Here is a 24,944-nt window from a genome sequence, read left to right as displayed (position 1 = left end):
GTAGCCTACCCATTCTCCAGGGGAACTTCCTGACCCAGGAATCAAACCAGGGTCTCCTGCTTTGCAGGAGGATTCTTTCTCAGCTGAGCTATCAGGGAAGCCCAAGAGAGAGATGAGGAAATGATAAATAAAATTTAAAAAAGTCTAAACAAATGGTACTCCATGAAAAATAAATTTGAACTCCCCAATCACACAATAAATAAAGATCAATGTGCAGGTATAAGAAAACCTTGTTATGGCCATTGGTAGAGAAAGCTTTTTGTGAACGATATAAAATGATGCTTGACTGTATTAAAATTTAAAGTGCTTGTGGAACAAAAGAAAAAACATCTGAGTTATAGGGAAATAGGATATTTTCAGTGTATGTAACTCTTATGAGACTAGTAGAGATTACATCAGAGATACTTTAAAATCATTACGCAAACTATGCAGCCTGTAAATAGCAAGGCAAACAAGTAATATTAAGGGAAAATTCATAGCAAGTAAAATCTGAAAGAAGAAATAAAAATATGAAATGAAATTTCAATAATAATCAGGAAAACACAAACTATAATAATATGATACTTTTTATTAATATAGTCATGAAAGTAATAGTCCAGTTTAACTGAAAGCTTTTTTGTTAATGACAATGTTAAATGCTGTAATCACTTGGAAAGACAAATTTAAGGAGTAGCTAGCACGTTTGAAGATACTAGTACCTTTTCTATCTCTCTCATATATACTCAAGATTTTGTGCATATTGAGATGTGTAAAATGTTTAAAGCAACACTGTAAACCAAGAAATTAGAAAATATCTATTAATAAATGCTCACTGAAGGAGAAATAGATTTTGTATCCATATAGTGTTAATAGTGAGTAAACTAGAACTGCATGTATCAACATGGATAAATCACAAAAACATAAATTTGAGTGAAAAAGATAAAAGGACATGAAGAGAAAAATATTATCTGTATGCAATCTAGCAGAAAAGGATTATGTCTCATTAAAAAAAATAGGTTTCTGTAGTAAGGTTAAAAATAATGTATGTGAAATAATAAATATAAAATTCAGTGTAATGGTATCCTCATAATGGGGAAATAGGTTGATGGAGTGGCAGACAGTGAGGTTTTCATAGCCATTTGTGATGTCTTGATTCATAAGCTGAGGAGTGGTTATGCAGGTGTTAATTATTTGATTCTATATGCCTTTGGGCACAATTGAGGTAATTTATCATTTATTTTGAAAATCAGCTTCAGGTTTTCCACTTTTGGTTATGTGGGGAATTACTTGCCACTTTCATGAATCTAAATGAGAATAATGACATAAAGGTGTTTTTCTATGTAGCTCAGCTGAATCTGGTTTCTGGTATTTAAACAACAGAACTTAGATGACAGAAAGAAACATGATAAGGCTAGACAGTACTTCTACTAGATAACAGAAATAGCATATAACAAGATAGTCTGACTAAAAATATTTATTTTGCCTTCGAATAGTTTGATGTCCCGTACAAGGTCCCTTCCTGTGTAGCCGCTCCCATCTCCCTTCTGCTAATTATAAGTATCCTCACTGTCAACACTCAGAAACAGAAAGTTCTGGGGCAGATAATCTTAGATGTAGAGTTTTCTGTTTGTTTTTGGTCTTTCTGATCTTTGACATCAGAAAGGCCTGTCTCTCCAGGGGCAGTGGCCTCCATATCTCTAGGGGCAATTCAGAAGATAATATCCAGCTGCCAAATATTAAGCCAAACATCTTTACTGGAATATATACACATTTCGGTGAGTTTCTGGTTATTTAATATCATCACAGAAAACAGAGATTTAATAAATAGCCTTCATGCCTGCTCAGGAGGGCCTAAAGAACCCCATAGAGAAAAGTCAGGCTCTGCATGTTGATTGAAACTGTTCTTTCTACCATTAAATAATATTGTTTGATCAGTTGGTCACATCCGGGTTCTAATTCTGAATCCTTCACCTATGACTTCTGAAAACCTGAAAAAGATCCTTGAACTATTGAGAATCAGTATTCTGTTCATTTGTTAAACTGGAACAGTAATACTTAATTGATAAAACTGCTGTGAGAATTAATATGTAAAATTAAGTATGTTATATGTAAAATTTTAAGCTATTGGTTATTTTTAATGATTAATTAGAATGTATGCATAATCTCCAAATTTGACCTTTTTTCTATAGATATTTCTGATGCTCAAATATAATTTATTCCCTGAAATCTAAGATTTCAGAAAAAAATAATGAAGAATGCTAGTTTAAAAAAAAAAACACAAAGTGGCAGTTTCAAATTGATACATTTTTGGTGCCTAATCTAGCAATTCCCATTGCTTCAACAGGGAAGGAGAATTCAGATCTAATGCATAATTAGGCATTGTGTCTGTCTGCTGGAGATCTGATTTTTTGTTGTTGTTTGTTTTTTTTAATTTGATGCAGTTCCTTATTAAAGGCATATTCATTTTTTATTGTACTTAGGAGGAATAGAGGTGGAACAAATATTTCTGAGATCTTCAAATACAGAATAAAATTTTGCAAAAATCACAATATGTAACTTTATAGCAGAGTAAACCATAGACTTACTGTGCAACAGTACATTAAAGTTTGAGGGCTCAATAGCTCAGTCATGTCTGACTATTTGAGACCCTGTGGACTCCAGCCTGCCAGGCTCCTCTGTCCTTGGGATTATCCTGGCAAGAATACTGGAGTTGGTTGCCATTTCTTCCTCCAGGGTATCTTCCTAGCCTAGGGATGGAACCCTTAGCTCCTGCATTGGCTGGCAAATTCTTTACCACTGAGCCACGGAGGAAGCCCCATACCTTAAGGAGATCTAATTAAAAACATAGCAAGCATGTCTTAAGTAAGTATATGCCATACAGTTTTTTTTTTTTTTTTTTTAAGATATGGCAGATAAGGCACACCTGAACTCTGAGCTGTGAAGTAGGTGTTGTTACTAGCCATGTTTAACAAACAAGCAAACTCAGGTAGTTGTTATAATTTGTATATGTAGCAAGGTCAATGACTGAGCTAGGATTTTAAACCAGCTCCTTGCCTATTGAGCCCATGTTCTTATATTATGACCAGTGCCCAGAAACCTCAGCTATTTTCCATTGGCCCTGAAAGGGCTATAACTTTCCATTCGAAGAATATTCTATAATGACAAACGATGGAAAGGCAGTGCCGCCCTGAGGTCTCCGAACTGCAGCAGTAGCTATCAATCACACAGCAGATAAATAGATTTCAGAAGTTTTGTGTACAATATGTTCTTGAATTTGAACTTAAGCTCAGGCTGACATATAGTATTTCACTGCTAATGTGATCTCTTTATAGCAGAGGGAACATTCCTTTATAAAATTGTGTTGCATAACTTGTTTGCTTCCTAGCAAAACAGTTTTTGAATTTCCGTATAATTTCTGTTAAATCTATTTTTAAAGTTGAAGCTTAGGTCAAGTGCAAATATGAATATAGATTTATCCAGCATGCATAATTTGCAGTCTGTGTGGAACTGACTCATATGTCTTCAGTATCCGGCAGTCACGTGAACAGCTCTCCTGCTAAGAGTGACCTATTCATCCTTCAAATAAACATCCACGAGAGGAAGAAAAACAGTATGTACAGTTCCAAAGAAGGGACAACATATCATGCGTGAGCCAATGTGCTTGAGCCAATTCTGTCAACAATCTTTGGGATTAAAAGTTTCTCATTCAGAAAGCTTGTGGAAATGCTAAGAAATTCTAAATGTGAACAATCCAAAAATACTAGGATTATATTCCTTTTTTTAAAAAAATGCATGACCAAATGAGTAAACAGTTTTCTTGAATATCTGCAGGATTATTTTGGAACTTGAATTATTCAAAAAAATGGTCTATATGACATAGACTTTTTTTTTGTATTTTCCCCTAGTTGAATTTAGAAAAAGGTATTAATTTATTTCTCCCTTATAATTTATAAACTTCTCAATGTCATCTGTACCTGTAGAGATATATAGAAGGCAAAATGCTTCAGGTAGTCTATATGTGTTTTTCTATGAGGGAAAAACTAAGCCATATTCACATTAATAATTTTTTTAATGCATATGTTATTTTCAGTAAAAATGAAGACTAATATCAACTATAGAATAAAACTGATTTCCTGGGAAGATTTTACATTTTTTCAATACAAAGTGACTAAAATAAGGAGGATGAACTAATGTTCTGAAAAATTCATCCACCTTTAAAGTGATAAATGATCATTGTCCTATTACATACTATATTTACAATAATTTTAGGATAAAAAAGATTGAAAGAATGTTTGAAGAACTTCTGGGTATATAAATGGTCTATTCTAGATGTGAACATCCCTTCCATATCATGGATTCCCATCTATGTGGGCTTTTGTAAAAGAAATGGAGAATTGCACTACTTTTATTTGGGGCTTCCCTGATGGTCCAGCAGGTAAATGAATCCACCTGCAATGCAGGAGATACAGGAGATGTGAGTTCGATCCGCTACAGTTGAAAACGGCAACCCACTTCAGTGTTATTATTTGAAAAAATCCCATGGACAGAGGAGCCTGGAGAGCTACAATCCAAAGGGTTGCAAAGGGTTGGACATGACTGAGTGACTAAGGGCACACACACACACTACTTTTTTGGTGTAAAGATATGAAGAAAATGCATTAAATAGAAAACTCTGTAGTAACATGTAGTATTTAAAACAATGGGAAACAATCAAAGAGTTTAATAGTCTATACACATTTGAAAGGTCATGTCTAAGGATTTATCATTGCAATTGGATGCATACTTATATTAAGGTCATCTCATCTTAGTAATATAGACAATATTAAGAATTAAAAAATGGAATTCCAGGCTATCATAGCAAGATTGTCTCCAATTCAGATCTCCTTCTGATCTAGAATTTCAGGGGAAATATATCACAATTTTCCCATTAATGTTAACTTTTTGAGGTGACCAAGACATTATTTGATAAAAGTTCCCTGTGGAGGGGAGGGGCAGAGAAATAGAGAAATCTTTTCTAGATTAAAAGAGACTAAACAGACAAAATAATAAAATTGTATGCATGTAGTAAATTGTTTTCTTAGTGTAAGCATTTTTAAAGTTAAATCACATTTCTTATATACTTTAAATTAAAGATTCTTTTCTAAATTTTATTATGAATCTAAAATGGAAAAATAAAACATGCTAGTAATGAAAATTTAGTATACTACATATTTTTTAAAATATTAGAAATGTTTAAAATATAAAAACTTGCATTAGTTAATAATGATACAACTTGTTCCTAAATATAACTGAATATAATTAATGCTATGCAATGGACACACACACATATGTATGTGTATGTATTACTGCCTATCTATCTTACTATATATTATCTATTAATATATACCTTTTTGGGATGTTGAGTCATTTGCATAATACTAAAATAAGTAAATCAAAAGACTGCAAGAATGAGATGAAATTTTCTGTCTACAGATTTCAAGCCAGATGCAGAATACTTGCAGAAACATTCCAGTCATGACCCTACTGAACACGATAAACTGCTTCTTAGATTTCAGCTTTGTCTGCTATGTTCATGTTGCACCAGAATCCCAAACCTTTCGCTGATTTTTAAAATCCAGTGTCCTACATTCTATGGGCATATTTCAAGTTTTAACTTTAACAAACCAATATTTTAGCCAATTATTTTATAATTGCTTTTATCTTTTAATGTTTGATCTAGGTGGATGATATTTTCTATTCCAACATGGCTTGCAAATAGTTTTCTTCATTCCTTGCTTTTATTCAATTTATGACTGCTTATTTCATTTCTGAAGTCTTTTACGTCTGACCCTACATGACAATTTTATAACCATTTTACTGGCTCAATACAAACTTTTTTAAAAAGTTGAAAACTGTAAAGGAAATAAAGGAAGTTGAAAATGAGAGACAAAGTAAGAATACTGTGTAGAAAGGCAAGATAAACAATTAAAGAATGATGTGGAAGAGTTAAAAATATAGGCAGACAGGAAAATGAAGTCATATTTATAAATTAGAAGGAAATTGCTTGAAAAAGAAACTATGTTCCTGTTTCACACCTCTACATATTGACCCTTGGATCTTTAACTGTTTTTTTTTTTTTTCTTCAAAAATAATATGGCAATAGTCTTTTCTTACTCTCAAAGCAGCTGACCTTTATCTGCTCTTCTCCGAGCAGAGGCAAGGAACTGTCTTCCCCCTTATATATTTTTCCTAACCTTTAATTTGGCAAAAATGTGTTGCTTTTGTAGTGACTCTTTTGACTTGGGTAAGTTACTTTTTGTGGTAGACTCAGAAATTCAGTGTCATAACCCAGTTTAGAAGTGTGTATGTGTCAGTATTGGATTTCTTTTTGAAACCTTCTTATGGTATATATATCCTGGAGGAGGGCATGGTGACCCACTCCAGAATCTTACCTGGTGAATCCCATGGACAGAGGCACCTGGCAGTCCATGAGGTCATAAAGAGTTAGCCACGACTGAAGCAACTGAGCATGAATCCATAGTAGATACATACCTCCAGAGCAATATAGATGGCCAAAAGAAAAGATGCCTAAAAGAAAAAATTGTGAATTTTTGGACAGAAGAAAACAATACTGTTTCAGATATAACCTTAAATACTTTAACAAAGATGGGAATTAGATACTTAGAAATAGGATTGGTCATTTATATTAGATTCTTTTGAGGAAAAATCAAGCAACTACACTTTTGTTTTTAACTATAATCATTATAAAAATGTCTTTGCATTTTTTAAGATAACTGTTAAGTAAAATTGAATTCATATGAAAAGTAAAACAGGAGACAGCAAAAAGTAAAATAGCAAACAACAGCAAATAGTAAAAACAATACCACAGAGAAGACAGACATGAATAAATGTTTTGAAATATATAAAATAACAACAAATGCACATTAGTTAGGACTCATGGTGATGGCCAAGGCTTTACAACTGAGCTTAAAAATCAAAGTCCAACAATGTATTTCTTATAAGAAACGTGTAAGAAAATGAGAAAAAGTTGAGAGTGAAAACATGAACTAAGATAAATTAGGATAAGGATACAGGAAAAGCCAAGAGGCAATTTATATGTCTTAAATTTTGCGACAGCAATTTCTGTGAAAAGAGTAATTTGTGGAACAATTCATAGTCATGGATTTTTAGCTTTTGTCAACAGAACATCAAACATGCAAAATAAAATCTGTTCAGTTATAGAGACTGTGTCAGAGTACAATTTTCATATGCTCTAACATTCATAACTGACTAGGCTAATACATATTATTTAAAATATTATTAATGGGGCTGTATTAAAAATATGTGTTTATTGATTTAAATATGTACTGAGTGTTTACCGTGTATCAGGCACTCTCCATATGTGGGAGATAGAACAGAAAAAGTTATGCCTTCATGTCATTTCTTGTGTGTATTCTATTTAGGAAGATGGATGCTGGTGGCAGAGGCAAGATGCAAGCCCAAGCTTCCTCTACTTATTGGCTCGGTCGATCTTATTCAAGTTCATCATCTCTTTTCTTTAGTTTTCTCATCTGAAGTGTAGGTTATTTTGAGGATTAAGTATGTTTTTAAATTAAAAATGTCAATAAGTGTAGAGCACGTAGATCAACGTCTAGCACATTACAAGTCCTGCATAAAGGTTGGCTACTACCTTCTTCTTATAACATTTCCATAAACTGTTCGTACTTTAGGATGGAAATTGAACCTTGAAAGTAAAATAACATAGAAATCCATAATTCATGCTTTCGTCACAATATACTTAAACTATAGATTAAAAAAATTTCAAACAAATATTTATAATTGACTACTTAATTAGAGATTTTAAGATGCTTCTTTTTTCAAATATTTTTATTATTTCTTCCTAGAGACACTGTGTTGCTTAGTATATGTTTCTATGCTCTGTTGTCCATAATTTGTTTTATGTTTCCATTATTTTAATATGTGTCTATTTCTCCTGCTTGCATTACTAAAAAGATTTTTGTCAATGTCTGCTATGTTATTTATTACTTCTCATATTCCTTTTAAATGAAACATTGCATTTCAGATTCCTTTCAATTTTTCCATGTTTCTATAGTTTTATCTTTAGCTAGTTGACTTTTCACCTAAATTTTCTTATCTATGAATCTCTCTTTCTGTTTCATAATATGTGGATATTTACTATTTATTTTTGATGTCAGTTCATCATATTTTTAAAGATTCTTATAAAAAAAATTTAGGCAGCTATTTAAACTCTTCTGAATCTTCCATAATATAGTTTTCTTATTTTGCAGTATGTTTGCTTATTTTGCAGCACTTGGCAGTACTTTTCATGCCAAGTGTTGTTATACACATATTCTTGAGTGACTTTGTTTCAAAAGCACCACTTGAAGTTGGAGGTTGGGGGCAAGGTATTAACTTCTGTCAGAATCGCAGCATTTTTCTATAATGAGTTAAGACTGGACACAAAAACCTGCCATAAACAAAATTATCTTTGTCCAATTGGCTCTGGTGATAACAAAAGCTTTATTATTCTTCACAAAATTATAAAATTATCTATACTCTATTACAATTGATGGATGCAGAATACCCCAATAATTACATAGGCCAAAGGTTTTGCAGGTACTCCAGTATAGCTATGGTGACTTGCAATTCCAGATTCCTAGTGACACTAGGGGCTGACCTCCTTCCTGAATACCCTGTGGCACAATAAATGATTTCTTTGATAGTGTTATCAAAAATCCAAAGGGAAGATCACAGGGAAAATGCAAAGGTACAATTGAAGCATAAATATATCACATGAGTCATTTTTCCATCTTATTTACTAGCAATTATCTACACCATTATTTTGGGAATTGAGATAGGTATTTACCTAAAGTTAAATATTGAACATCAGGAAAAAAGGAACAATTAGTCAACTTGTGACAATGTAAAATAAAGCTTTAATTGGCAATTGAATTTTATTCTGTACCCAGTACTCTTCTAATGATTAAATAGTAAAATTTGTTACCCACAATTTGCAGGTGAAGAAATTGAGATACAAGCATGCAAGTTAAATTGCCAAATACACCACATAGTTCATGTCAGAGATGGTAGCTAAATGCATGTTGTCTCCTACAGGTTCTGTGTTGTTACTCTAATAGAGGCTTGTATGAAATAGTTCAGCCTGGTCTGATGGGAAAACAAATTCACCAAAATCAGCTAATCAAAAACATTGAACCGTTTTCCAAAATGGCTGAACCATTTTACAGTCCCACCAATAGAACACAGGAATTTCATATCTTCATACCTTTGTCAACACTTGTTATTTTCTGTTTTCCTGTTAGTTTATTTTTTTAATACCTGCTATCCTAATGGCTGTGAGGTGATATCTCACTGTGGATTTGATTTGATTTGCATTTCCCTAATGATTAGTGAGGTTCAGCATCTCTTTTTGGGTTTATTGACCATTTATATGACTTTCTTGGAGAAGGCAATGGCACCCCACTCCAGTACTCTTGCCTGGAAAATCCCATGGACTGAGGAACCTCGTAGGCTGCAGTCCATGGGGTTGCTAAGAGTCGGACACGACTGAGTAACTTCACTTTCACTTTTCACTTTTATGTATTGGAGAAGGAAATGGCAACCCACTCCAGTGTTCTTGGCTGGAGAATCCCAGGGACAGTGGAGCCTGGCGGGCTGCCATCTATGGGATTGCACAGAGTTGGACACAACTGAAGCAACTTAGCAGCAGCAGCAGCATATAACTTGCTTAGAGAAATATCTCTTACAATAATTTGCCATTTTTAGCAATTTTTTTACTAATCAGTAAAAATTTTGCTTAAAAATAAATTAACATCAATTTCTTAAAAAAATGTGGACATTTGTCTTTATGTTCCTAAAATTTAATTTTGAAATATTTTGTTAGTTGTGACAGTTCTATAGCTCAAAACACAAAATACTTGTAAAGCAATTTTCTTTGTTAGTGGTAGACTTGTAGTCATATTAACAAGTCCTTTTATTGATAAACTAAAACTTTTATTTGGCTTTATAGGCAGAATCTCCAGTTCACTTCAGTCGCTCAGTTGTGTATGACTCTTTGCAACCCCATGGACTGCAGCATGCCACGCTTCCCTGTTCATCACCAACTCCTGGAGTTTACCCAAACTCATGTCCAGAGAAGGCAATGGCACCCCACTCCAGTACTCTTGCCTGGAAAATCCCATGGACGGAGGAGCCTGGTAGGCTGCAGTCCATGGCGTCGCTAAGAGTCAGACATGACTGAGCGACTTCACTTTCATTTTTCACTTTCATGTACTGGAGAGGGAAATGGCAACCCACTCCAGTGTTCTTGTCTGGAAAATCCCAGAGACGGGGGAACCTGGTGCACTGCCATCTATGGGGTCACACAGAGTCGAACACGACTGAAGCGACTTAGCACTTAGCACATTCCATTGAGTCAGTGATGCCATCCAACCATTTCATCCTCAGTCGTCCCCTTCTCCTCCCACCTGCAATCTTTCCCAGTATCAGAGTCTTTTCAAATGAGTCAGCTCTTCACATCAGGTGGCCAAGGTACTGGAGTTTCAGCTTCAACATCAGTCCTTCCAATGAATATTCAGGACAGGTTTCCTTTAGTATAGACTGGTTGGATCTCCTTGCAGTCCAAGGGACTCTCAAGAGTCTTCTCCAGCACCACAGTTCAAAAGCATCAATTCTTCGGTGCTCAGCTTTCTTCACAGTCCAACTCTCACATCCATACATGACTACAGGAAAAACCATAGCCTTGATTAGATGGACCTTTGTTGGCAAAGTAATGTCTCTGCTTTTTAATATGCTGTCTAGGTTGGTCATAACTTTTATTCCAAGGAGCAAGCGTCTTTTAATTTCATGGCTGCAGTCACCATCTGCAGTGATTTTGGAACCCAAAAAATAAAGTCTCTCACTGCTTCCATTGTTTCACTGCCTATTTCCCATGAAGTAATGGGACCAGATGCCATGATCTTAGTTTTCTGAATGTTGAGCTTTAAGCCAGATTTTTCACACTCCTCTTTCACTTTCATCAAGAGGTTCCTCAGTTTTTCACTTTCTGCCATAAGGGTGGTGTCATCTGCATATCTGAGGTTATTGATATTTTCCCAGCAATCTTGATTCCAGCTTGTGTTTCATCCATCCCAGTGTTTCTCACGATGTACTCTGTATATAAGTTAAATAAGCAGGGTGACAATATACAGCCTTGACATACTCTTTCTCCTATTTGGAACCAGTCTGTTGTTCTATGTCCAGTTCTAACTGTTGCTTCCTGACCTGCATACAGATTTTTCAAGAGACAGGTCAGGTGGTCTGATATTCCAGAATCTTACTAGAAAATTATCAGTTTTACCTAATTATCTAGGTGGCAGTGAGTTGTACCACAAGAAGTCTCACATGTACCATTTTCTTGCTCTCTTAAAATTTCAGTATAGATATTATCTTTGATTACAGGTTCTTGATAGGAATATTTTTAAATAGCCTACTATTTTTTCCAAGCTATAATTAGACAATATAATTAATAGTTTACTTGATTTTAAGAACTATTACATCAATTTCATCCCACTCTCACCCCTAAAAAGTAAAGATGAAAACATGGTTTTATGATTTAGGATTGGAAATGTCAATATGTTTGAGAATAACATCTCTTGAGTCTATGGGCATATTAATTTATTCAACTTTGAATCCCCACGTTGTTATTTCCTTTCCTTTTAGGAATTCTTCTCCGCATCACCATGAATCTGGTATAGTAAAACACGACCATCTTCCAACCTAAACTCCCATGTACTGAGAAATCCTAGGAATAGTTGATTCTGCCCCAAAACTTAGATAAAATTGTTCTTTGTTTGGCAGACCTTTCCTTTATTTTTACTTAGCTTTTCTGTATTTGACATGAAAGTAATACAACTTCATGAGATGTGTGAAGCTAGGCAAGAGGAGCCAAGGAGGCTGATGCGGTCTCTTTTGAGCCTTGTCTGCAGATATTTTTCCATGTTAGAAAGAGTCTTCCTGACTCATACTCCATTTAGCCCATGGTGCTTGGAATGTGGATTCAGGATGACACCATAACTGGCAACTACCAATTCTCAGACTTCTCCCCAACCTGGGAGTGAGGTGCCACAGTCTGTGCTTCCATAAGCCCCTTGCGTTGAGTAGATACACATTAACATCTGAGAATCTATGGAAAGTCCAAGACACTAGGGCTAAGCCTCTCATAGGGATTTGAGCTTATATAATTAGAATAATGGTCTTCTCTGGTGGCTCAGATGATAAAGATTCTCCCTGCAATAAGGGAATGGCAACCCTCTCCAGTATTCTTTCCTGGAGAATTCCATGGACAGAGGAGCCTGGTGGGCTACAGTCCATGGAGTCACAAAGAATCAGGCATGACTGAGCAAATTTCACACAAACAGTTAGAGTAATAGCCAGAGTGATTTGTTTACCAGAGTTGTTGCTGTAGGATAAATAGTTTCTGTGTCAATTCTTGGCAGTAGCAGTTAGTTTGAAATCCAGATTGTTTTTAGAAGTTCAAATTATAACCATTTTTGGTCTTTCTTTCAGGTTCAATATATCCTCATTACTTGTTAATTTCATATTCATGAATTTGTCTCCTTGCTACTATCTATTTGTAACTCCAAAATCATTTTTTAAAATAATAACAGATACATGCATAGTGACCAAAATTTGAGTTGCCCAACATTCCAGCTGAGGTCAAACACAGATGCACTGCCTTCTCTTCTCATTGCAGCTCTCATACTATAAACAAGTGTCCTTTCATGGTCTTTTTGGTGATGTGTGTTTTTGCATTTGGGGACTTTTTGTTGATGATTTTGCTGCTTAAATGATCCTTAAGCATAAGGCTAAAGTGCTGTATTTTGTTCCTAGGAAAAAGAAGGCAAGAAAGAATAGATTTATAGAGAAAAATATGTGTGTTCAATAAACTTCATTCAGGCATGACTTTTAGTAAATTTGACTGTGAGTTCAATGTTACTGAATCAGCAATATTCACTAAGATTGGCTAATAAAAATATATGATTGAAGGCTCCAGGAACCTAACCCTGTATTTTCATTAGAGCAATGGTTCAGTATTCACTAATTCATTGTTCACAACTTTATAGAATGATACTGCTTTGAATAATGATAATCAATGGTATATGATTTCTCATTATCAGTTACCTACTTAGCTTTTGGCCACCTGATGGAAAGAGCTGACTCATTTGAAAAGACCCTGATGCTGGGAAAGATTGAGGGGAGGAGGAAAAGGGGACAACAGAGGATGAGATGGTTGGATGGCATCACCCACTCAATGGACATGGGTTTGGGTAGACTCCAGGAGTTGGTGATGGACAGGGAGGCCTGGCGTGCTGCGGTTCATGGGGTCACAAAGAGTTGGACACGACTGAGCAACTGAACAGAACTGAAACAACTTACAAAAATAACTCCATTTAATGTTGGCTTAATAGTGTATTGTTTGATATTGACTTAATCTTGTACTGCCCAAATCTTTTTAAGATTGAGTTAATGTCTGACTTTCAAATGCTTCCTGGACAATCCTTAATGGCTTGTTCAAATCCTGTTTTCTTCTTCCTCTGGTGATTGTATAATTCAGGACCAGCTTCATGTTCAAAAAAATTTGATTCCAGAAGTATCCAAACATGTATCTATTATTTGATAAAGAGGAATATATTCTAATTCTGATCCTTGAGGCACATGGAACAGATGCAATCCACTCTATTAAAACATGCTTTAGTTATACTGGAAATTTTATAGCTAAAAATGTTAAGGAAACAGATTGGAAGAAAAGTAGATTCTGAAAAACCATCTAAGCATAAGACACATTTTAACCTTCATGAGTTTTAGAGACAGGCCAGTGACCATCCCCTGGCTATTTTTACACCTGTGGATTGTTTAATTCTATTAGGTAATATAAAATACCAAGATGTAGACTGTATTACAAGACTCTTTATAAGCTATATGCTTTTGAAATTTTTTCTTATTTACTGTTAAATGTAATTGCATTTTACAGTTTAATCCTTGGGGCACGTCTTGAGGTTTCTTATTTTTTGTTTTTACATTTGGATATATCTCTCATCAGCTTGAGATGGATTTAGAAGTGGAGTGAAGAAATAAAGAGCCAATATATTTATTCACTTGAAATTAGGAATTTTGAATTAGCAAAAGCAAATTGCCAGAATAATAGACATTGTTTCCACTATTTACTTATATAGTTGTAATTTAGTAAAAACTCATGTTTGTTAATCATTCAATTTATGATGATAACTAAATTTTCATACAAAACATTCAAGGGTGAATCAACAAATGCCAATTTTTTTGTTCTCAGTTCAGTTCAGTTCAGTTCAGTCACTCAGTCGTGTCTGACTCTTTGCGACCCCATGAACCGCAGCACTCCAGGCCTCCCTGTCCATCACCAACTCCTGGAGTTCACTCAGACTCACGTCCATCGAGTCAGTGATGCCATCCAGCCATTGGTTCTCAGAAATATCCTATGGGCAGCAAAACAATTTAGATAGCCCACCCATGAAACCTATGGTATTTTCATTTTATTTTATTTAGGTATAAATTTCTTTGTGAATCATAGGTGAATTATTTTTAATGATAAAGTGGAAATATTTTATAATTTTGGTTATTTGTAAATGGGTCATAGATTAAATATTCAATTAGAATTTAAGATGATTTATATTTTAAATTCAGAATTTCCTTTGGCTTTTATGATTTTATGTATTTTATCATTTAACTTTATGTAGATGCCTAAGTCATTTATGATAGTTTGCTGGAATATTTGCTGTGCCTGTTACAAGATCTTTAAGAATGACTAAATCCCATAATGCAACACCAAGGTTTTAAAACTTAGGGAAATGGCAATTTATTGATGTTACATCAGTATTATAGGCAACTCTTATTTCATAACACAAGTAAAATCTCATAATGAACTCAATGAGGATAATGATGAGAAGGCTTTTTAAAAATGTTATTCTAATATGTCTTTAATCAATTAATTATTAGTCTTTTTTTTTTAACAAGAACTCAAAAAATAAGATTCATAGCATGAAGCCCAAAGATCTAATATATTTGGTCCATCAAAGCTCTTTAACTTCAGACAATAAGGGTTTGGGCAACATGGTAATGGTATCCCCTTTGCTACTTCATGATCAGAAATATGCAAAGAAACAAATTCTGGCCAAAAGCACTTAAGAGATTTTTCTTAAAATTTATTTCTCATATCTATATAAGAATCATAGTAAAAAAAAAAAAAAAAAGTTCCTTAAGATCACTCCTGCATTTTATGGAATAACTTGAATGACTGCATCCAACTTGCCACTACCTTGAGAAAAAGCCCATGTCAAGGCTGGGGGAAACAAAGGGGGAAAACCTGCCTTTAATGAAATATTAAGCCACTAGGTCCACTGATGCTGGAAGCTGCACAAACTCTAAACAAACACAGAGAGCCTATTTTTCAGGCATGTGAAGTGAAAGTCGCTCAGTTGTGTCTGACTCTTTGCGACCCCATGGACATGAATTCTTCAGGCCAGAATACTGGAGTGGGTAGCCATCTTCTCCAGGGGATCTTCACGACCCAGGAATCGCACCGGGATCTCCTGTATTGCAGGCAGATTCTTTACCAACTGAGCTATCAGGGAAGCCCTTTTTTTTTTAAGGCATGCCTAGGGGTTTCTGAGGGTTTCAACCAAAATCATCTTAGTAAAAATTATTAAAATCAAAATATTCCTTTCCAATGACTAAGGTCTGTTACTTATTTCAATATAATCATGCTTTATAAAGATTTAGTCCTCTAAGAGTCATTGCATATTATAGTTTTTTCTATAAATTTCATCCGAAGCAAATAAAAACAAACTTCTACCCTAAAATGTGGTAGTTTTTCCAAGAGAAAGCTTTTTCTTTTTACTTCTACCACCATATGGTGGTTAGATATTGACTTGTTTTGTATTGACTTCTTTGCCAAAAACTCCTAACACACCCATACAGTTCTCTTGTGCCCTAACACTTCTTTCAAAATATGTGGTTGAAATGGAAGTTATATTTCAAAAATATATTTCCCTCCTCACAGCTTATTGCTCCAGGGGCTTACATTTAGTACAATACAAATGCAACTAGGCTATAAGTTTTGGACTTAAGACCAAGCAGAGCATGTCTGAGTCTCTCTTTGATGGTAAATATTTTTGTTCTGAAATATGGGGCTGAGGAGGGGAACGTCTTTTCTGACAGTGAAGACAATAGAGAAAACCAAAGACAAGTGAAGGAGAGAGAAGTAGTGATTTTTAGTGAAAACCCCTTCCTGTCAAAATTAGGCAAAAGATATGAACAGATGTAAATACAATTTTCCACGAGGAAAATCTCTTTCCCATCTCTCTACACTGTTCTTATGTCCTACACCACCACATTTCCTTATGGACATAGAAATTTAACATTCTTGATGTTCAAATCACACTTACTAAGTTATCTCTGACTTGTCTTTTCCCTCTCCGGTTATTTCTCTTGTCTCTGTGAAGACTCTGGGCAGCACTGCTGGTTGCTGTGGCCACTGGAAACTGAGGAAAAAGGAGTAAAGCAGTAGCCAAGTGATATTAGCACACGATTAGGAAAAGGAGAGGAAACTGGAGGGGGAATATGCAGCTAGTGAAAGGCAATTAGATTATCAGAATGAGAATTTTCCTAGGATGAAGACGTCTGTAAGACTTGTTTCAGAATACCTGAAAAATGTTAGAAAGACTGTCTAAAATTTCTCCAGATAAAGAGACATGACAGTAGATTTCTAGGCAATTGTGAGTAAAACAACTTCACGATTGTATCCAAATGAGTTATGTTTGTTCCATGTGACAGTTATGGTTGTATAATGTGAACATGGATTGTAAGCTCTAAGGATTAAGAGCAACAGGCATACAACACAGAATAAGATACGTGCAAACATATTTTTGCCGGCTAAATTAATGACAATAATAGGACTATTATAAAAGCTGATATAGAGCAAGTAGATTACAAGTAATGACAATTTTAAGTTTATATCAGCAAATGGAATAAACTGTTTAAATGATGCCAGGAAAAAAATAATTTAAAGAATTTCAATATTAATCATGACAACAGGAAATGTATTTTACATTATTTTACACAAGCAACAATTATAGCTGCAACATCACATACACATATGCACACATACACATACATACACATACACATGGCTGGCTAGTCTTTGGACCATCAGATCAGATCAGATCAGTCACTCAGTTGTGTCCGACTCTTTGCAACCCCATGAATCGCAGCATGCCAGGCCTCCCTGTCCATCACCAACTCCCGGAGTTCACTCAGACTCACGTCCATCGAGTCAGTGATGCCATCCAGCCATCTCATCCTTTGTCATCCCCTTCTCCTCCTGCCCCCAATTCCTCCCAGCATCAGAGTCTTTTCCAATGAGTCAACTCTTCACATGAGGTGGCCAAAGTACTGGAGTTTCAGTTTTAGCATCATTCCTTCCAAAAAAATCTCAGGGCTGATCTCCTTCAGAATGGACTGGTTGGATCTTCTTGCAGTCCAAGGGGCTCTCAAGAGTCTTCTCCAACACCACAGTTTAAAAGCATCAATTCTTCGGCACTCAGCCTTCTTTACAGTCCAACTCTCACATCCATACATGACCACAGGAAAAACCATAGCCTTGACTAGACGAACCTTTGTTGGCAAAGTAATGTCTCTGCTTTTGAATATGCTATCTAGGTTGGTCATAATTTTCCTTCCAAGGAGTAAGCGTCTTTTAATTTCATGGCTGCAGTCACCATCTGCAGTGATTTTGGAGCCCAGAAAAATAAAGTCAGCCACTATTTCCACTGTTTCCCCATCTATTTTCCATGAAGTGATGGGACCGGATGCCGTGATCTTCGTTTTCTGAATGTTGAGCTTTAAGCCAACTTTTTCACTCTCCACTTTCACTTTCATCAAGGGGCTTTTGAGTTCCTCTTCACTTTCTGCCATAAGGGTGGTGTCATCTGCATATCTGAGCTTATTGATATTTCTCCCGGCAATCTTGATTCCAGATTGTGTTTCTTCCAGTCCAGCATTTCTCATGATGTACTCTGCATAGAAGTTAAATAAACAGGGCGACGATATACAGCCTTGACGAACTCCTTTTCCTATTTGGAACCAGTCTGTTGTTCCATGTCCAGTTCTAACTGTTGCTTCCTGACCTGCATACAGGTTGCTCAAGAGGCAGGTCAGGTGGTCTGGTATTCCCATCTGTGTGAATTCATCTCTGTGAATTTTCCACAGTTTATTGTGATCCACACAGTCAAAGGCTTTGGCATAGTCAATAAAGCAGAAATAGATGCTTTTCTGGAACTCTCTTCCTTTTTCCATGATCTAGCAGATGTTGGCAATTTGATCTCTGGTTCCTCTGCCTTTTCTGAAACCAGCTTGCACATCAGGAAGTTCACGGTTCACATATTGCTGAAGCCTGGCTTGGAGAATTTTGAGCATTACTTTACTAGCATGTGAGATGAGTGCAATTGTGTGGTAGTTTGAGCATTCTTTGGCATTTCCTTTCTTTGGGATTGGAATGAAAACTGACCTTTTCCAGTCCTGTGGCCACTGCTGAGTTTAAGTAATAAACCATTAACATAGCTTAATTTATTTATACCACACGCTCTCAATTCTTTCTACATTTATGACCTTGTATTGGAATCTAAAGGAAAATGTTGATTAAAAATGTAATGATTTCATCCTCAAGGAGTGTGTTTTCTTATTGGGGAGAAAGTTAAATAACAAGGCGGATATGATGCAGTTTGTCTGGTTTTACTTTCTAACAAAACAAAAGGTGAGAACGGATGAAGGGTAGCTCCTAGACAAGGACTCTTGATCAAAATTATGCCCAGCAAACAGTTGGAGTTTATATAGGGGTGAGTCAATTAAGAACTAAAGAAAAGAAATAAGGAAGTGACAGCCACCCTTTTAAAAAAGTCTGGAACAGAATGAGTGGTGGTAAAAAGAGGCAGGGGAGAAAATAATAAGACAAAAGAGTTGTGCAGGAAAATCAGATCATAACAGATTTTGCAATGCATATAATACAGAGTTTGTAATCTAAGAGTGAGGTAATCAGAAGAACAGTTTCAAGCATGGAAGTGATACTAAAATGTTTGTTCAATAGAAAAACCATTTTGAATTAACATTCCTAGAAGCCAGATAGAGATTATCTGGACCAAAGTAATAGGATATTGAAAAAAATGTAAAAAACAAGCTTTTAATGCATCAATGAGGTAATGAGAAAGCTAGAAATCCATAAATATTGAAAATATTTTAAAACTTCAAAAATGAAAATATTTTTGTATGAGACATCTCCATAAAGAAAAATGATAGAAAAGAAAATAGAAATCTACTTTTCAGAAACAACAGCAAGGAAATTTATATTCACATTGTGTGAGTTAAATTCACATTGTATAAAGGGAACAAATGACATAATCATAATAATCAACTAGTTACTACAAGAAAATGCATTAGGAAGTTGTGGCCATTTTTAGAAAGCATAATACGCCGTAAACAGCGGAATTAACTGGAACACCACCTATGTGTCAACAAATCTTTAAGAGGAGAATTTAAATTCAAATACTGTCAGGTTAATATGAAATTCAATTGGTTGAAACAAATGCAAATCCTTTCCTGAAGAACATTACAAAGCTTCAATTGTATGCTAGAAGTAAATAGTACTGTGCTTTATTGTTTTCCCAAAATTCTCATGTATTTAGTTGTGTACCATACCTTTTTTATCTTACATTTTATAGCTCTTTTGTTCTACAAATATGTCTGATGATCAAATGTGATGATCTATGTAGATGAGATAAGAAATGAAGAGGAGGATTTAAGCCTGGACCAATGGACAAATCTAAAGGTTACTGATAAAGAATTACAAACTTTGGAAGGATACACCAGTTTGAAAAGTGATACATGGTATCTGTCTTAACTGTGAAAGCTTTGTGTCAGTGGGTTTTACATGGGCTGACAGTCCGACTTGGCATAGTTCTTTAGGTTGTCTGTGGGAATTCAAAGTGCAAAAATTTGCCAGAAAAATTAAAGAAACTTATTTTATGACTCACAGTCATTTGACAGATAATGCTACTGATAACTTTACAGTTGATCCTTAAACAATGTGAGGGTTAGGGGCACCAACCCCTGCACAGTCAGAAACCTGTGAACTGCTATTTCTGTCTCAGAAGTTAAAAATTTAATAAAGGCTCACATACGGGCAGGAAGCTGAAACAGTTTCCACAGAATCAGAACAAATGTTGTAGTTCTTTTAATGTCGCATAGTATGATTTCTAATCAAACACAAACTTTGCCCCACACTTAGTTAGAGATCTGTAAAATGAAAATACAGGTATTATATTTATTGAAAAAAATCAGTGTATAAGTGGAGACACACAATTCAAATCCTTTTTCTTCAAGGGTCAACCTTATGGCTTTTAGAGTCTGCAAATAAAGTTTTCATTAAAAAGTTGATCCTGTAAAAGAGAATCAAGCTATTCAGTAGCAGAGAATATTGTCCAGAATATGATAAATCACACAGTTGTCAAAAACCTGATAATTCCAGCATGTAAAATTATTGGTGTTGTTCAGTTGCTAAGTCATGTCCGACTCTTTGCTCATGTATTGCAGCATACAAGGCTTCCCTGTCCTTCTGTCTCCCAGACTTTGCTCAAATTCATGCCCATTGAGTCAATGATGCCATTCAACTATCTCATTCTCTGTCACCCTCTTCTTCTCTTTCCCTCATTTTTTTCCTAGCATCAGGGTCTTTTCCAATGAGTCAGCTCTTCATACCAAGTGGCCAAAGCACTGGAACTTCAGCAACAGTCCTTCCAATGAGTATTCAGGGTTGATTTCCTTTAGGATTGACTGGTTTGAACTCCTTGCTGTCCATGGGACTCTCAAGAGTCTTCTCCAGCACCACAATTCAAAAGCATTAATTCTTCAGTTTCAGCCTTCTTTATGGTCCAACTCTCAAATCCGTACGTGACTATTGGGCGTGACAACTATGACTAGCTATGACAAACCTAAATAGCATATCAAAAAGCAGAGACATCACTTTGCCAACCAAGGTGCATAAAGTCAAAGTTATGGTTTTTCCAATAATCACGTAAAAATATAGTGAGAAAATTGCTAAGACAAGATGCTGAATGAAAATCTGAGAGGCTCTTTTCTCAAGGACTGTGGTCACCAATGTATTGATAATATGTCACAGAATATTGGAGAAGGCAATGGCACCCCACTCCAGTACTCTTGCCTGGAAAATCCCATGGACAGAGGGAGCCTGGTGGGCTGCCGTCCATGGGATCACACACAGTCAGACACGACTGAAGCGACTTAGCAGCAACAGCAGTCCATGGGGTCGCTAAGAGTTGGAAACGACTGAGCGACTTCACTTTCACTTTTCACTTTCATGCTTGAAAAAATTTTATATAATAACCTAAAAACAAGAGCTTCACTATTCAGGTTGATGAGTCAACAGATGCTATCAATAATATCATTCTGTAACATTTGTAATATGTGTAAATTATGATGAATCTTATTATAGGTTCCCCTGTGCAGAGTGTTCTCTGAAACAAACAAAGAGCTACATGTACTTGGTGTTTAATCTTTATAACTTGGGCAGAAATTCTATCTTGGAGGAGGTGCATTGGCATATCTGCAGAGTTATCCCATCAGTGATTGGCTCACATCTGTAATAAATCCAGAGTCCCAGCATTGTCATAAAATAATGCTATGTTCACAGATATGTTCTGAGGTTTAAAAAATGCATGAAAATGAAATATTAATAAGTAGAATGGTCAAGTTATTAAACCAAGAACTCACTCAAAACTCTTTAAAAGATTGTATAAATCAAAAACAAAAAAACTCAGGCAAAGAATATATATACACAAAATATATGCATCTCATGTTACACAAAGGAATCTTGTGGTTTAATAGAGAAAGAGTTACTGATTGGATGTTATAACTGAAAAGGAAATTATAGGAGCACTTTCAAGAAAATTGTAGGTCAGCCTTGGTTGGGGACTATAGATGAAAAATGACTGCAAAAATGAGCCTAATTGGCAGAAATTTTTCATCACGTGATCCAGTTTAACAATTCCTATAACAAGTCATTTTACTTCAAATGATAAGATTTTGTATTTAAAATTGAAAAAAATCACATATTTGCAAAATTATGTTTAAAAGAAAATCTTGAAATAATTCCACTGTTGCTTGGATTTGGAGTGAGAAAGAATGAGTGATGGTGGTGGCTTAGTCGCTAAGTCGTGTTGTACTCTTGAGACACCATAGACTGTAGCCCACCAGGACCCTTTGTCCATGGGATTTCCCAGGCAAGAATACTGGAGTGGGTTGCCATTTGAGAAAGAATAGGAACAAGGCAAGAAGCTTATTGAAAAACATCTGGAGAACTACAGAGAAGCACTGAAGAGAATTCTTTCTTCCTCTCAACTCCAATATATGACAGAGTGATAGACCCTTTCACTGACACTTATGTTCAGTCTGGGAAGGCCCAGGGGGATGGTATGGGGAGGTTGGGAGGGAGGAGGGTTCAGGATGGGGAGCATGTGATTTTTTTTAAATATTTAATAAACAAAAAAAAAAAAAAAGAAGAGGAAATATTTTGTGAGCTGCAGTCTGGTCAGACACTCAAGATTAGTTATTAATCTGTCTCTAGACAAGTTCTATAGATCTGTGAAAGAAGATCCCTTATGTCAAAAGAAAGCACTGAGCATTTTCATGTAGTTTTTCCTTCCAGTTTTATTAATTTATAATTGACATGCAACATTGTATACATATAAGGTGTACAGCATAATGATTCGACATATCATGGAATGATGACTACACTAAGTTTAGTATTTCACATAGACACAAAATTAAGGGGGAAAAATGGAATTTTTTTCTTGGTGATGAGAACTCTTAAGATTACTCTCTTAAGAACATTCATATACAGTATACAGCAGTGTTAATTATATTTATCATGTTATGCAATGTATTTCTAGCATTTATCTTATAGCAGTAAATTTATATCTTTTGACTGCCTTCATTCATTGAGGAAGTTTTTAACTTCTTTCATGTATATTCAAACTTCTTGTTTAACAGTCATTGAGTGTAAGGACAGAAATTGTCCCATTTCTGTTAAAAATTAAAATCATGTGTTAGCTGTAAATTTGATCATCATTAAATAACTGCAGCAAAAAAAAGAACACATTTTATACTTACTATGTAAGAGCCATTCTTTATAGCTGATTTCAGAATAACTTTTATGTGTATATAGAATAATTAAAAAGATTATGTAACCAACAAATAAGCATAACAGTTCATAACTGACATATTGAGTACAATCATATCACTTAGAAAATGTTTTTTTCAAACACATTAAATGATAATTTATACTGTAATTTTAATTTCATGCCTTTGGTTTATGGTTTTAGTTTTACCATTCATATCAATCCCTTTCATATTGTAACATCAAATAATATCTAATTAAAATACTTGCTTAAATATTTATTTTATGAGTTATAAAATATTTGAAAAGGAAATAAATTAATGTCAAAAAAGGTATACTAAGATTAGTACTTCCTTTTTTGTTTTTCGAGAAGGCTTGGTTGAAAAGTCATTTTTCAACTTTAAGAAGAGGAAGGGAAGAAGGACAACTCTTGCATTTTCGAAGAGGACTTCCCTGGTGGCTCAGATGGCAATGTGCCTGCCTACAACGTGGGAGACCCCGGTTCACACATAACCTCCTTAGAATTCTAAATAGTAGAAATGTGTGGCAAATGTTTTAGGCCAACTAGGATTGAATTAATAAATAAGTTAAATAAAGAAGAAGAAAAACAAGAATATCTACTATCAACATTATTTTCTTTAGTAGTAGGAAGGAAAAAAATCATACAAAAATAGTGTGATAATCAAATGGAGCTACAGAAAAATATTACTCTATTCAAAAAGGATTTATGACTATTATTGGATTATTATATCTATAATCTATTAACTATGCTACATAACATGTGCAGATATAGTGAAATTTTTGCAGGAATCCCTTGAGTTATGTCAAGGTTCTCTCTTAGGTAAAAAAGATCGGGAGTGGCTGCTAAAATAGATGTAACTGCAAGCATATCCATAATCATATCAATGAAAATGAAATAAACCTTTCAAAATGAAGTTCAAAGTGATAGAAATATGTAATCTATGAATGTACTCTAAATGTAACTTTTATTTCAAAATACAACCCTAAAACGTAAGGGTATAAAAAATAAAACTTCAAAGTTAGAAAGATGTATATAAAGTAGAAACCAAGTGAAAGATGCTGCTGTGGACAAATCAATATCAGACTAAAATATCACATAAGTAAAACTGTGATGACTAAAGATAAAAAAGATCACTCTTTTTTATCTTGGTTAAACTTTTATAATGGTTAAACTTTTAATTCACAAGTGAGTTTGACAGTTCTAAATATGGATGTAGCTAATGATATAACTTGATAATATTTAAAGTGCAATTTTCCAGAAATTCAAGGAAATGACATAAAATCTACTAATTTAGTGGATACTTTTAAATACATATCTTAGTAATTGGTAGTTAAAATTGATAAAAAATAATCACAAATGACACAGGAGACTTCAACAGCATAATTAACAAGATTAAACTAAAAGTACTCACCAGTTGGAGAAAATGCAAAATCAAAGAGCACTCAAGGAACACTGGACACTGAATAACGTAACAGCCCAGAAAGCTAGCATCAACAAATCAACAATGCCAAATAATTTTGCCAAAATATAGACTGTATATTCTGAGCACAATATGTGTATATATATATATATATATTATAATAATATATATACTTCCATTGAATATTCTAGAAGTTCCAAATGTCCTTCTTGTTTAGAGTTACATTCCCAAGAAAAAAAGGCTGCATA

At 34.8% G+C, this 24,944-nt stretch overlaps 1 long non-coding RNA gene across 6 annotated transcripts; it reads left to right on the top strand.

The window, feature by feature from the left end:
* The first annotated feature begins 1,335 nt into the window (after positions 1-1,335).
* On the top strand, positions 1,336-23,822 carry LOC147366237 (uncharacterized). 6 transcript variants are annotated; one of them, XR_015132447.1, is made up of 4 exons: positions 1,336-1,754; positions 2,713-2,841; positions 3,506-3,589; positions 23,628-23,822. It is a non-coding gene; the product is annotated as an uncharacterized LOC147366237 (long non-coding RNA). The 6 variants fall into 6 exon arrangements; XR_015132442.1 differs by having other exon boundaries at positions 3,476-3,589; positions 23,628-23,815; XR_015132446.1 differs by lacking the exon at positions 23,628-23,822 and adding an exon at positions 7,422-8,008.
* The last annotated feature ends 1,122 nt before the right edge of the window (positions 23,823-24,944 follow it).

This window comes from Bos grunniens, chromosome 9 (genome assembly GCF_055505025.1).
Source record: "Bos grunniens cultivar Pamir isolate PY7600 chromosome 9, Bosgru_T2T1.0, whole genome shotgun sequence".
Classification (NCBI taxonomy): Eukaryota; Metazoa; Chordata; class Mammalia; order Artiodactyla; family Bovidae; genus Bos; species Bos grunniens.
Note: the sequence above shows the minus strand (reverse complement) of the source record. Positions and strands in the feature narration are given on the sequence as shown.